General features: G+C 47.0%; 1 protein-coding gene across 1 annotated transcript in view; it reads left to right on the top strand.

Moving 5' to 3' along the window:
* The window catches only part of LOC310791995 (protein NLRC3-like), a gene marked incomplete at both ends in the record, with an annotated part of 85,297 nt that overhangs the window by 51,632 nt on the left and 20,389 nt on the right, over window positions 1-13,276 (top strand). The gene's annotated exons all lie outside the window — the stretch shown is intronic.

Here is a 13,276-nt window from a genome sequence, read left to right on the forward strand (position 1 = left end):
TATTATCACAAGAGGAGGACAGAGGGGTCACAGGGTTTGGATTATCACAGGAGGACAGAGGGGACACGGGGTTTGTATTATCACAGCAGGACAGAGGGGGCACGGGTTTGTCTTAACACAGGAGGACAGAGGGGACACGGGGTTTGTATTATCATTGGAGGACAGAGGGGACACAGGGTTTGTATTATCACAGGAGGACAGAGGGGACACAGGGTTTGTATTATCACAGGAGGACAGAGGGGACACAGGTTTGTGTTATCACAAGAGGACAAAGGGGACACAGGGTTTGTATTATCACAGGAGGACAGAGGGGACACAGGGTTTGTATTATCACAGGAGGACAGAGGGGACACAGGGTTTGGATTATCAAAGGAGGACAGAGGGGACGCGGGGTTTGGATTATCATGAGGACAGACGGGACGCATGGTTTGTATTATCACAAGAGGAGGACAGAGGGGTCACAGGGTTTGGATTATCTCAGGAGGACAGAGGGGACACAGGGTTTGTATTATTACATCAGGGCAGAGGGGACACGGGTTTGTCTTAACACAGGAGGACAGAGGGGACACGGGGTTTGTAATATCACAGGAGGACAGAGGGGACACAGGGTTTGTATTATCACAGGAGGACAGAGGGGACACAGGTTTGCATTATCACAAGAGGACAAAGGGGACACAGGGTTTGTATTATCACAGGAGGACAGAGGGGACACAGGGTTTGTATTATAACAGGAGGGCAGAGGGGACACGGGGTTTGGATTATCACAGGTGGACAGAGGGGACACAGGGTTTGTATTATAACAGGAGGACAGAGGGGACACGGGGTTTGGATTATCACAGGACGACAGAGGGGACATAAGGTTTGGATTATCACAGAAGGCCAGAGCGGACGTGGGGTTTGTATTATCACAGGAGGGGGACAGAGGGGACCCGGGGTTTGTATTATCACAGGAGGAGGACAGAGGGGACACAGGGTTTGGATTATCACAGGAGGAGGACAGAGAGGAAGCGGGTTTGTATTATCACAGGAGGGGGACAGAGGAGATACAGGGTTTGTATTATCACAGGAGGAGAGAGGGGACACAGGGTTTGGATTATCACAGGAGGAGGACAGAGGGGATGCAGGGTTTGGATTATCACAGGAGGACAGAGGGGACGCGGGGTTTGGATTATCACAGGAGGACAGAGGGGACGTGGGGTTTGTATTATCACAGGAGGGGGACAGAGGGGACGCGGGGTTTATAACAGGAGGAGGACAGAGGGTACACAGGGTTTGGATTATCACAGGAGGAGGACAGAGGGGACGCGGGTTTGTATTATCACAGGAGGGGGACAGAGGGGACACAGGGTTTGTATCATCACAGGAGGGGAACAAAGGTGACACGGGGCTTGGATTATCACAGGAGGGGGACAGAGGGGACACGGGGCTTGGATTATCACAGGAGGACAGACAGTAGCGGAGCGTACACCGGGGCAGAGGGTGCGCCCGCCCCGGGGCCGACTCGTCAGTGGGCCCCCATTAATTTTTTTTTTTTTTTTTTTTTTGCATGCCAGGCCATGCCAGGCCTGAGTGTGAGAGCAATTCAATACATAGACAATAACATTGGTGTCTTTAAAATGAGCTATTCCACTAAATATGGCTAAAACAGATTCAAACATGCAAAAAAGGCAAATGTTTCTTCGCCGCCGGCCTTGATTGATTTTTTTTTTTTGGGATGGGGGGCAAGAGCTTTGCCCCCCCTGGGCTGATAGGTTCGCTCCACCCCTGAGGACAGAGGGGACACAGGGTTTGGATTATCACAGGAGGGGGACAGAGGGGACGCAGGGTTTGGATTATCACAGGAGGGGGACAGAGGGGACACAGGGTTTGTATTATCACAGGAGGACAGAGGGGACACAGGGTTTGTATTATCACAGGAGGGGACAGGGGGGACATGGGGCTTGGATTATCACAGGAGGACAGAGGGGACACAGGGTTTGTATTATCACAGGAGGGGGACAGGGGGGACACGGGGCTTGGATTATCGCAGGAGGGGGACAGAGGGGACACGGGGCTTGGATTATCACAGGAGGACAGAGGGGACACAGGGTTTGTATTACCACAGGAGGGGGACAGGGGGGACACGGGGCTTGGATTATCACAGGAGGGGGATAGAGGGGACGCAGGGTTTGGATTATCACAGGAGGACAGAGGGGAAGCAGGGTTTGGATTATCACAGGAGGACAGAGGGGACACAGGGTTTGGATTATCATGGGGACAGAGGGGATGCATGGTTTGGATTATCACAGGAGGAGGACAGAGGGGACACAGGGTTTGGATTATCACAGGAGGACAGAGGGGACACAGGGTTTGGATTATCACTGGGCAAAGGACAGAGGGGACACAAGGTTTGGATTATCACAGGAGGGGGACAGAGGGGACGCATGGTTTGGATTATCACAGGAGGACAGAGAGGACACAGGGTTTGTATTATCACAGGAGGACAGAGGGGACACAGGGTTTGGATTATCACAGAAGTATAAAGGGGACACAGGGTTTGGATTATCACAGGGGGACAGAGGGGACGCGGGGTTTGGATTATCACGGGGACAGACGGGACACATGGTTTGTATTATCACAAGAGGAGGACAGAGGGGTCACAGGGTTTGGATTATAACAGGAGGACAGAGGGGACACGGGGTTTGTATTATCACAGGAGGACAGAGGGGACACAGGGTTTGTATTATCCCAGGAGGAAAGAGGGGACACGGGGTTTGTATTATCACAGCAGGACAGAGGGGACACAGGGTTTGTATTATCACAGGAGGACAAAGGGGGCACAGGGTTTGTATTATCACAGGAGGACAAAGGGGGCACAGGGTTTGTATTATCACAGGAGGGGGACAGGGGGGACACGGGCTTGGATTATCACAGGAGGACAGAGGGGACATGGGGTTTGGATTATCACAGAAGGACAGAGGGGACACAGGGTTTGTATTATCACAGGAGGGGGACATGGGGGACACGGGGCTTGCATTATCACAGGAGGACAGAGGGGACACAGGGTTTGTATTATCACAGGAGGGGGACAGGGGGGACACGGGGCTTGGATTATCACAGGAGGGGGACAGAGGGGACAGGGGGCTTGGATTATCACAGGAGGACAGAGGGGACACAGGGTTTGTATTATCACAGGAGGGGGACAGGGGGGACACGGGGCTTGGATTATCGCAGGAGGGGGACAGAGGGGACACGGGGCTTGGATTATCACAGGAGGACAGAGGGGACACAGGGTTTGGATTATCACAGGACGGGGACAGAGGAGACGCAGGGTTTGTATTATCACAGGAGGACAGAGGGGGCACAGGGTTTGTATTATCACAGGAGGACAGAGGGGGCACAGGGTTTGTATTATCACAGGAGGACAGAGGGGACACAGGGTTTGTATTATAACAGGAGGACAGAGGGGACACAGGGTTTGTATTATCACAGGAGGACAGAGGGGACACAGGGTTTGTATTATCACAGGAGGACAGAGGGGACACAGGGTTTGTATTATAACAGGAGGACAGAGGGGACACAGGGTTTGTATTATCACAGGAGGACAGAGGGGACACAAAGTTTGTATTATAACAGGAGGATAGAGGGGACACGGGGTTTGGATTATCACAGGAGGACAGGGGACATGGGGTTTGGATTATCACAGAAGGACAGAGGGGACACAGGGTTTGTATTATCACAGGAGGGGGACAGGGACACGGGGCTTGGATTATCACAGGAGGACAGAGGGGACATGGGGTTTGGATTATCACAGAAGGACAGAGGGGACACAGGGTTTGTATTATCACAGGAGGGGGACAGGGGGGACACTGGGCTTGCATTATCACAGGAGGACAGAGGGGACACAGGGTTTGTATTATCACAGGAGGGGGACAGGGGGGACACGGGGCTTGGATTATCACAGGAGGGGGACAGAGGGGACAGGGGGCTTGGATTATCACAGGAGGACAGAGGGGACACAGGGTTTAGATTATCACATGAGGGGGACAGAGGGGACGCAGGGTTTGTATTATCGCAGGAGGACAGAGGGGATGCAGGGTTTGTATTATCCCTGGAGGACAGAGGGGACACAGGGTTTGGATTATCACACGATGGGGACAGAGGGGACGCAGGGTTTGGATTATCACAGGAGGACAGAGGGGACACAGGGTTTGTATTATCACAGGAGGACAGAGGGGACACAGGGTTTGTATTATCACTGGAGGACAGAGGGGGCACAGGGTTTGTATTATCACAGGAGGACAGAGGGGACACAGGGTTTGTATTATCACAGGAGGACAGAGGGGACACAGGGTTTGTATTATCACAGGAGGACAGAGGGGACACAGGGTTTGTATTATAACAGGATGACAGAGGGGACACAGGGTTTGTATTATCACAGGAGGACAGAGGGGACCCAGGGTTTGTATTATCACAGGAGGACAGAGGGGACACAGGGTTTGTATTATGGTAAATGGCCTGCATTTATATAGCGCTTTTATCCAAAGCGCTTTACAATCAGTAGATAGTCTACATTCACCCATTCATACACCGATGGCGGCAGGATGCCACGCAGGGTGCCTACACACCATCGGGAGCAAGGAGGGTTAAGTGTCTTGCCCAAGGACACAACGACAGCAGCTGGGAGGGAGCGGGGATCGAACCGCCAACCCTTGCGTCATTGGCCGACCCGCTCTACCTCCTGAGCTAAAGCCTGAGCTAAAGCCGCCCCGCTAAAGCCGCCCCCCTTTTATAACAGGAGGACAGAGGGGACACATGGTTTGTATTATCACAGAAGAACAGAGGGGACACAGGGTTTGTATTATATATATATATCTTTTTTATTTAGCCTTTATTTATACAGGGAAGCACTTGAGAGCGAGCTCTCATTTCCAAGAGTGCCCTGTTACAAAAGAACATATACAGAAGTTACAGACAGACAAGATTACAAAATTCACACTCAAAAACACGAGCATTATTCCTGAAGAGTGCTCTGTGAGAGCGCTTTGAAGGCTTCAAAGGAGACAAAGTGGTCCAATTTCAATGTGTTCTGAAGACTGTTCCATTTGTCTGGGGCATAATAAGAAAAGGCAGTCTTGCCTTGCTCCGACCTCACACGCGGAATAAACAGTCTGATGTGAGAACGTGAGCGTGTTTGATGACTTGTGTTGATATGGGTGAGGAGTGAGGACAGGTACAATGGGAGCTTTCCGGTTAGAGCTTTATAGATGAACAATAAGCAGTGTTGCTCTCTTCGAACCGTCAGGGAGGGCCATCCCACCTTATTATATAAAGTGCAATGATGTGTACGAAAGCCGTCACCTGTGATGAAACGCAGAGCACTGTGGTATACTGCGTCTAGTGGCTTCAAAATGGAGGGTGAGGCGTACATATATATATATATTATAACAGGAGGACAGAGGGGACATGGGGTTTGTATTATCACAGGAGGGGGACAGGGGGGACACGGGGCTTGGATTATCACAGAAGGACAGAGGGGACACGGGGTTTGTATTATCACAGGAGGGGGACAGGGGGGACACGGGGCTTGGATTATCACAGGAGGACAGAGGGGACATGGGGTTTGGATTATCACAGAAGGACAGAGGGGACACAGGGTTTGTATTATCACAGGAGGGGGACAGGGGGGACACGGGGCTTGCATTATCACAGGAGGACAGAGGGGACACAGGGTTTGTATTATCACAGGAGGGGGACAGGGGGGACACGGGGCTTGGATTATCACAGGAGGGGGACAGAGGGGACAGGGGGCTTGGATTATCACAGGAGGACAGAGGGGACACAGGGTTTATATTATCACATGAGGGGGACAGATGGGACGCAGGGTTTGTTTTATCACAGGAGGACAGAGGGGACGCAGGGTTTGTATTATCCCTGGAGGACAGAGGGGACACAGGGTTTGGATTATCACAGGAGGACAGAGGGGACACGGGGTTTGGATTATCACGGGGACAGAGGGGACACAGGGTTTGTATTATCACAGGAGGACAGAGGGGACACAGGGTTTGTATTATCACAGGAGGACAGAGGGGGTGAGGTGGGTCGTTCTTTCCCGAGGCTGCTGTTGAGGTCCTCCACCACAGGGGGAGTGGATGGGGCCTCTCTGGACTCTGTCAGAGGAAAGAGACTCTACAGACTCTGTGTGAAAATAGTCAACAGAGACAGGCTGAGCAGCAGGCCGACCAGCCTCGGGGTGGGGTCGGAGGTCAAGCCTGCATGGACCACATTGTATAAGGGGCCCTTGCCAAAATAGGCCGGGGACTTACAGTGGAGGGTACTACATGGGGCACTGCGAGTGAATGCTTTTGTCTCTGTGGTGAACTCTGATGTGAACAGTGGCTGTCCTTTCTGTGGGGTGAGAGAGACGATATGTCACTGCTTCAGAGACTGTGTGAGGCTCAGGCCTCTCTTCAACATGCTAACTTCTTTCTTTACTTTTCTTGCTGCTGTTTTTACTTTTTATGTCTTTATTTTCAGTTTCCAGTGTAGCAAGAGCAAACAGAGGATGGGGCATATTGTAAATGTCTTGTTGGGGCAGCAAAGATGGCTGTGTTCCTTAGCAGGAAGAGGAAAATAGATGCAGACGTCCAAGTATAGGCCTTGTAGTCTTGTTGAAGGCTCTGGTTAAGGAGAGTAACCATAGACTTTGAGAACTACAAAAGGATGCAGGACATGGGAGTGTTTCAGAGCAGCTGGTGTCTGGGGGAAGCTGTGTGCATGTTCAAACAAACTGGCATAAGCCAGCAGCGAGCACACTCACCGGTGTTTTCAAAGTTTCGGTGCACGGCACAGGAGATACTTGGTAGGAGAGAGAGAGCCAGCACACAAAAATGTCCTTTCGTTTGGTTTATTCCAGCTTAACACCAGGTACAGCACACACACGGACGTTTCAGCCTAACGGCCTTCTTCAGCGTGTTGCTGTGTCAGGCGGAGATGACGTTTAAATACACCAAGAACGGAAGTACTTTCAATAAACGAAATATCAAAATTCAGTTACAATATATAAAGAATTCAAGAACCAAGCAATACACAACACAAAAATTCCATTATCAAAGAAAATGTCTACATACCACAATGTATGCATATATAAATACAATAGTTTGGTCAGTCCCACTATGTGGGAGAGCAGAACCAGGCCTAGGTAAAGGCCCTGCTGTATTCAAAGTGACAGGTAGGCGGAGTAAGTCAGGTCTGGACTACAGATAGATACAAAACAAAATACAGAATACAATATAAATGTTTTAAAACAAGAATTATGCTTAAATAATTGCATGTTTCCACTATAATGGCCTAGAAAGAGGTCCAGCTGTATTGTGATAACAGACAGGAGAGATTAAACTAGGGCTGGAATGCATATTACTAAGTACATTAAAAATAGACAATACAAATATGTTGCAAAATTGCACATTCACAGAAAGCAGCCCAATAACAGTTCCTCATTAAGTCCTTTTGGATGCTCTGTCTGAAGAGTGTGAATCCAAAAAGCCTCTCTTTGTAGCAAGGCCCTATCTCTATCCCCACCTCTTTTCAATGGACCGACAGTTTCAATGCCCTGGAACCTCAGGGTGCAAACCTCATGTCCCATAGCATTGAAATGTCTCGCTACAGAATATTTTTCATCCTTATTGCGAATTTTGCTTTTGTGCTCGGAGATACGGGTTTTGAGTTCTCTACGAGTTTTCCCCACATAAACATTTGAACAAGGACATTTTAACAAGTATACAACGAATTTAGATCTACAAGAAATTTTACTTTTAATGTTGTACTTCTTGCCAGAGTGTGGGTGAGTGAAGGATTCACCTCTGATCATCGCATTACACTGCAAACAGCTCGAACAAGGAAAATTACCATTAGGTAAATTGGATAAAAAATGTGTAGGGCGTGTATAACAATCTGCCCTGACTAACATATCTCTCAGGTTTTGAGCCTGTTTCTGAGCAAAAATAGGGGAACTTGTGAACGCGTGTCCTACCAAGGGGTCACTGCATAAAATATGCCAGTGGCTGAGAACAGCGTTTTTTATTTCATGCGACACCGGAGAAAAAGTTGTGGCACATACAATTTTAGTGCCGTGGCCCGAGGGAGATTTGGGAGTGAGCAGGTCATGTCTGTTTAAATCCCTGACCTTCTGAAGGCTCACATCCAGGTCATGGCTGTTGTAGCCCTTGGCCCGGAAACGGTCACATAAATCTGAAGCTTGTTGCTCAAAAAGTGTGTCATTACTACAGATTCGTTTAACTCGAAGGAGCTGGCTGTAGGGTAAACCCCTTTTGAGACTGGGGGAGTGAAAACTAGAAAAATGCAAAAAGCTATTTCTATCAGTCTGTTTTCTAAACAGATTGGTGGTCAGTGGTGCAGTGTTGTGGACCAAAACATCCAAAAAAGAAACTGATTCATAACTGTATTCTAAAGAAAACTTAATCGATGGCAGTCTCGAGTTAATGTAATTCCTGAATCCCTCGAGTTCACTGAGAGAGCCCGTGAAAATGAAGAAGATGTCATCTATAAATCTAAACCAACAAAGTAATAATTCTGAAAAGGGGTTATTAAGATATACAAAGTCGTCTTCAAATTTACCCATGAACAGGTTGGCATAGTTTGGAGAACAAGGACTTCCCATACTAACACCCTGACACTGCAAGTAAAATGCATTTTCAAACCTAAAATAATTAATCTCTAATACCAGTCTAGCCAGATCCGTCAAGAAACCAGTAGGGGGTGTCGGAGTGTGTCTTTTGTCTAGAAAGTGTGCCAGGGCTTGCAAACCCTCCACATGGGGCACATTTGTATACAGACTATTAACATCCATTGTGCATAGAATGCTATTTTCTACAGTGTGTTGTAAAGAACTCAACTTATTAAGAAAATCAGTGGTGTCCTTAACAAAAGAAGGAAGTGTGGCCACCATACTTCTGATGTGTCGGTCAATATATTGTGAAATGGGTTCAGTGATGGATTGGCTTCCAGCGACAATGGGCCTCCCAGGGACCGTTTCTGTACAGCTCTTGTGGATCTTAGGCAGAGTGTAAAACACAGGGCGCACAGGATGTTTCTGTATCATGAATTTATGTTCATCTGGACCAGGGCCGATTCTAGGGGGGGGCAGGTAATCTTGCCCACCCAAAAAAAAAAAAAAAAAAATCTCCCTTTTTGAATTCCAGGCGACCGCACTTAGGGTCGCGACCCGAAAGTTGGAGACCACTGGGTTAGTTAGTTTAGGGCACCTAACAGTAGTTATAGCTTTAATTTGATTTGAGAAATAAGCTCATCCAATGAAAATAAATATTATGGAGTTGATTATTTTAAACTGGATGAAGTATTTTTATTTATTTTTAGGGTAAGTCAATCTGCTTTCAAAGTAGTTTTCTTTGTCACTTTTCAGTTTGAGTTTGAATAAGACTAAATGTCTTGGAAAATAGCAATAGTTTTGTAAATACCGTAGTTAGTTTGTACAGTTTGCTAATAGTTTTGACAATAATAATGTAAACATTGGCCTGTCACCTGAGTGAAAGTTCCTACTTACAGTTTGGTGACCCAAAACAGAATGGTGACTCCTACTGGAACAATTTGGTTCAGTGTTTATGCCTGTGTTGCTGTCTGTTGTAGTGTAAAACGACTACACGGAGAGCAGGTGGTTACATGAAAGTGAGTGAGAAAAGGAGAAGATACTGAATCATGACATCACAACAGTAGAATCCTAATGTTAATTTAAAATTAAATATTCTTGGATGAAAGTCCAAAAAACGTCAAATTTTCTTCGCCGCTGCCCTTGCAGGCAGCACCGAGAGTCTATTCCTACCTAAAAGTACTTCCAGCGCCACTGAATATTTAACAAATTTACCACGAGAGGGAGGGGGTTGTGGCCACATTTACCACTGGTACAGGGTTGTGGCACGAGGCGAAGCCGAGTGCTATAAACCCTGTACCAGTGGTAAATGTGGCCACAATCCCCGACCTCAAGTGGTAAATTTGTTTTCTACAACAGCTACCAAATAATATAAAAAATACACAATTGTAACATCCAATCCATTTATTTACAATCATTACTGGTTTAAGAATACATTTATCCTTCCGCCACAGAATATAGTTCCATACACAAGATCAATGATTGCACTAAACATTTAGTTACCTTTGAGCCAAAAAACAACTAACCTATTCCTTAACGGGATTCACAGTTATTGATACATTGCCTGTAAAAGTACAGTTATTTAAACAGTTATCTAAAGCAGCCCGTTTTGGTGGTGGTGTGTTGATATCTGGTGACGGCAGAGGGCGTTTGTTTGTTTGACAGTCCCAGGTTCGGGGTCCGGGCGCTAGTCCGACCTCCCGCTAGTCCGACCTCCCGCTAGTCCGAACTCGTGACAACTCAAGCTCAGCCAGTTCTCTCTCCCCAATTTCACCATGTCATTCTTTGTTCACTTCACCTTCATCTTCATCTAACCACTGCTCAAAACTCAATCCACCCAGTAAATCAAACGTTACTACGAAATCGGACAATTTCCTTGTTAGAGATTGGCCATTTCCTTGTTAGAGATTTGCAGACTGACAGGCTAACAGTGGGCGGAGTCAGCACAGGGAGCGGAGTCAGCATCAGGGAGCGGAGTGATACTGCGGTTGGAGCCGAACTGTAGATTGTTGGCCTATTTACCACTGTTGCTAGCCAATCAGAATCCAGTATTCACTCATGCTGTTGTAGAAAATGCAATTTAATCCCCATCCCCGAACCCACAACCTCTGGCAACCTACCGCCAAAGTTGCCCCCTACCAGCCCACCCTAGTGTGGCAGTCTAGATACGGGCCTGATCTGGACTAATAAATGAAGAACTCAAAGCTGAACTTAAAAAAGCATCGACCCTCTGTAGAAATTTAACAGTAGGGTCCCCCATCAAAGGAGTGTAGAATTCACACATACCAAGCTGTCTCAAAATCTCTGTTCTATAGGATTCTTTATTTTGGACAACAATGACCCCTCCCTTGTCAGCAGATTTAATAACAATAGAGCAATCACTAGACAGTGACAAAAGCGCTTTCTTCTCTTCTTGTTCAATGTTGGAGTAAAGTCTTTTTTTATTGTTCTCATGTACCTTCTGCATGACATCCTGCTCAACCAGTCTGCAGAAGGTGGACACAGAAGAGTTCAAAATGGGCGGAACAAATGTACTTTTGGCCCTCAGGCGTGTAGGCTCAGGGAAGGATTCGGGTTCAACACCCAGAGTCTGTGTGGAATTAGTCTGTGTACGGGGAGGGCCCTTATCAAAAAAAGCACGAAGCTTAATATTTCTTAAGAATTTAAACATTTCTACTCGAGTCTTAAATGGGCAGTGTTGGGCAGTAGCTTGCTACAAGTAGCGAAGCTACATAGCTTAACTACATTTCTCAGTAGCTTGGTGGTAGCTTCACTACTTTTGAACCAAGTAGCTTTTCCAGTAGCTAAGCTATTTATAGACCCAAGTAGTTTGTAGCTTCCCGCAAAAGCTACAAGCTACTCGCCAGAGAAAATCCACGAGCAAAGCACGCAGTGGAGATTTCTGCTGCGGTTTGGATTAAACAGGAGGAGACATTGCATTATGTCAAGTGTGCCTGTGTAGCCAATAAATGAAGAAGATGTTCAGGTTTTATTGTCTGTTTTTGAATATTGTGCCAGTGAGAGTTTCAGTGTGTTTTAAATAAACAATCAAAATTAGATTTTTTTTTGCCTGCCTATTTGTTTGGTGGAAAGTTGTTCTTTGACATGAAGTTGATTATATGTGAGAAAAACAGTAGCTTTGATGTAGCAAGCTGCTTTTGCCATGTTGCTCGTAGCTTAGCTTGCTACATTTCTCTGGGGATAGCTTCAATGTAGTTTAGCTATATTTAATCAAGAGTAACTGATAGCTTAGCTTACTACATTTTCCAAGTAGCTTGCCCATCACTGTAAATGGGTCAGCTTTAGAAGAAGGAACAAAAGAGAGACCTTTTGACAGGATGGAGATCTCCTGCGACGATAGGGGTCTGCTGGAGAGGTTGATCACGTTTTGCTCCCCCGCTTCTGCCTTCCTCTCCCTCTGTAGGCGTGATCGGTGGCGTCTGCCACCCCTGCGAGTGGGTCGTCTCTTGCTACCCGTCTGGTGTAGTATCTGCTCTGCGTCGTCGTTGGTCCTAAAAAACGCCGCCGTCTGCCCGTCGTCTGGTCCTCGCTGCCCGACTCCTCCGTGGACCGGCCGCTGGACGCGTTGTACTCCTCACGTCTGGGGCGGTAACGATGATGAGGCTTGAACCCGTCGGAAGACAGCCAGGAATACACCCTGTCGTTCTTATAATCCAGGGTGTCTTCTGTAGTGAGACATTTCAATGCTATGGGACATGAGGTTTGCACCCTGAGGTTCCAGGGCATTGAAACTGTCGGTCCATTGAAAAGAGGTGGGGATAGAGATAGGGCCTTTTCTACAAAGAGAGGCTTTTTGGATTCACACTCTTCAGACAGAGCATCCGAAAGGACTTAATGAGGAACTGTTATTGGGCTGCTTTCTGTGAATGTGCAATTTTGCAACATATTTGTATTGTCTATTTTTAATGTACTTAGTAATATGCATTCCAGCCCTAGTTTAATCTCTCCTGTCTGTTATCACAATACAGCTGGACCTCTTTCTAGGCCATTATAGTGGAAACGTGCAATTATTTAAGCATAATTCTTGTTTTAAAACATTTCTATTGTATTCTGTATTTTGTTTTGTATCTATCTGTAGTCCAGACCTGACTTACTCCGCCTACCTGTCACTTTGAATACAGCAGGGCCTTTACCTAGGCCTGGTTCTGCTCTCCCACATAGTGGGACTGACCAAACTATTGTATTTATATATGCATACATTGTGGTATGTAGACATTTTCTTTGATAATGGAATTTTTGTGTTGTGTATTGCTTGGTTCTTGAATTCTTTATATATTGTAACTGAATTTTGATATTTCGTTTATTGAAAGTACTTCCGTTCTTGGTGTATTTAAACGTCATCTCCGCCTGACACAGCAACACGCTGAAGAAGGCCGTTAGGCTGAAACGTCCGTGTGTGTGCTGTACCTGGTGTTAAGCTGGAATAAACCAAACGAAAGGACATTTTTGTGTGCTGGCTCTCTCTCTCCTACCAGGAAGCTGTGTGCAGGCTGGAGGGAGGAGAGCTGTTTTTTAACACACAGATGGGATGAGGAGGGCTTGACAATGTGTATGATTGTCCATGACTGATCTGTTTTGTTTTGATTGCTG

The sequence above is a fragment of the Poromitra crassiceps genome (genome assembly GCF_964638095.1).
Source record: "Poromitra crassiceps genome assembly, chromosome: 17".
Taxonomy (NCBI): domain Eukaryota; kingdom Metazoa; phylum Chordata; class Actinopteri; order Beryciformes; family Melamphaidae; genus Poromitra; species Poromitra crassiceps.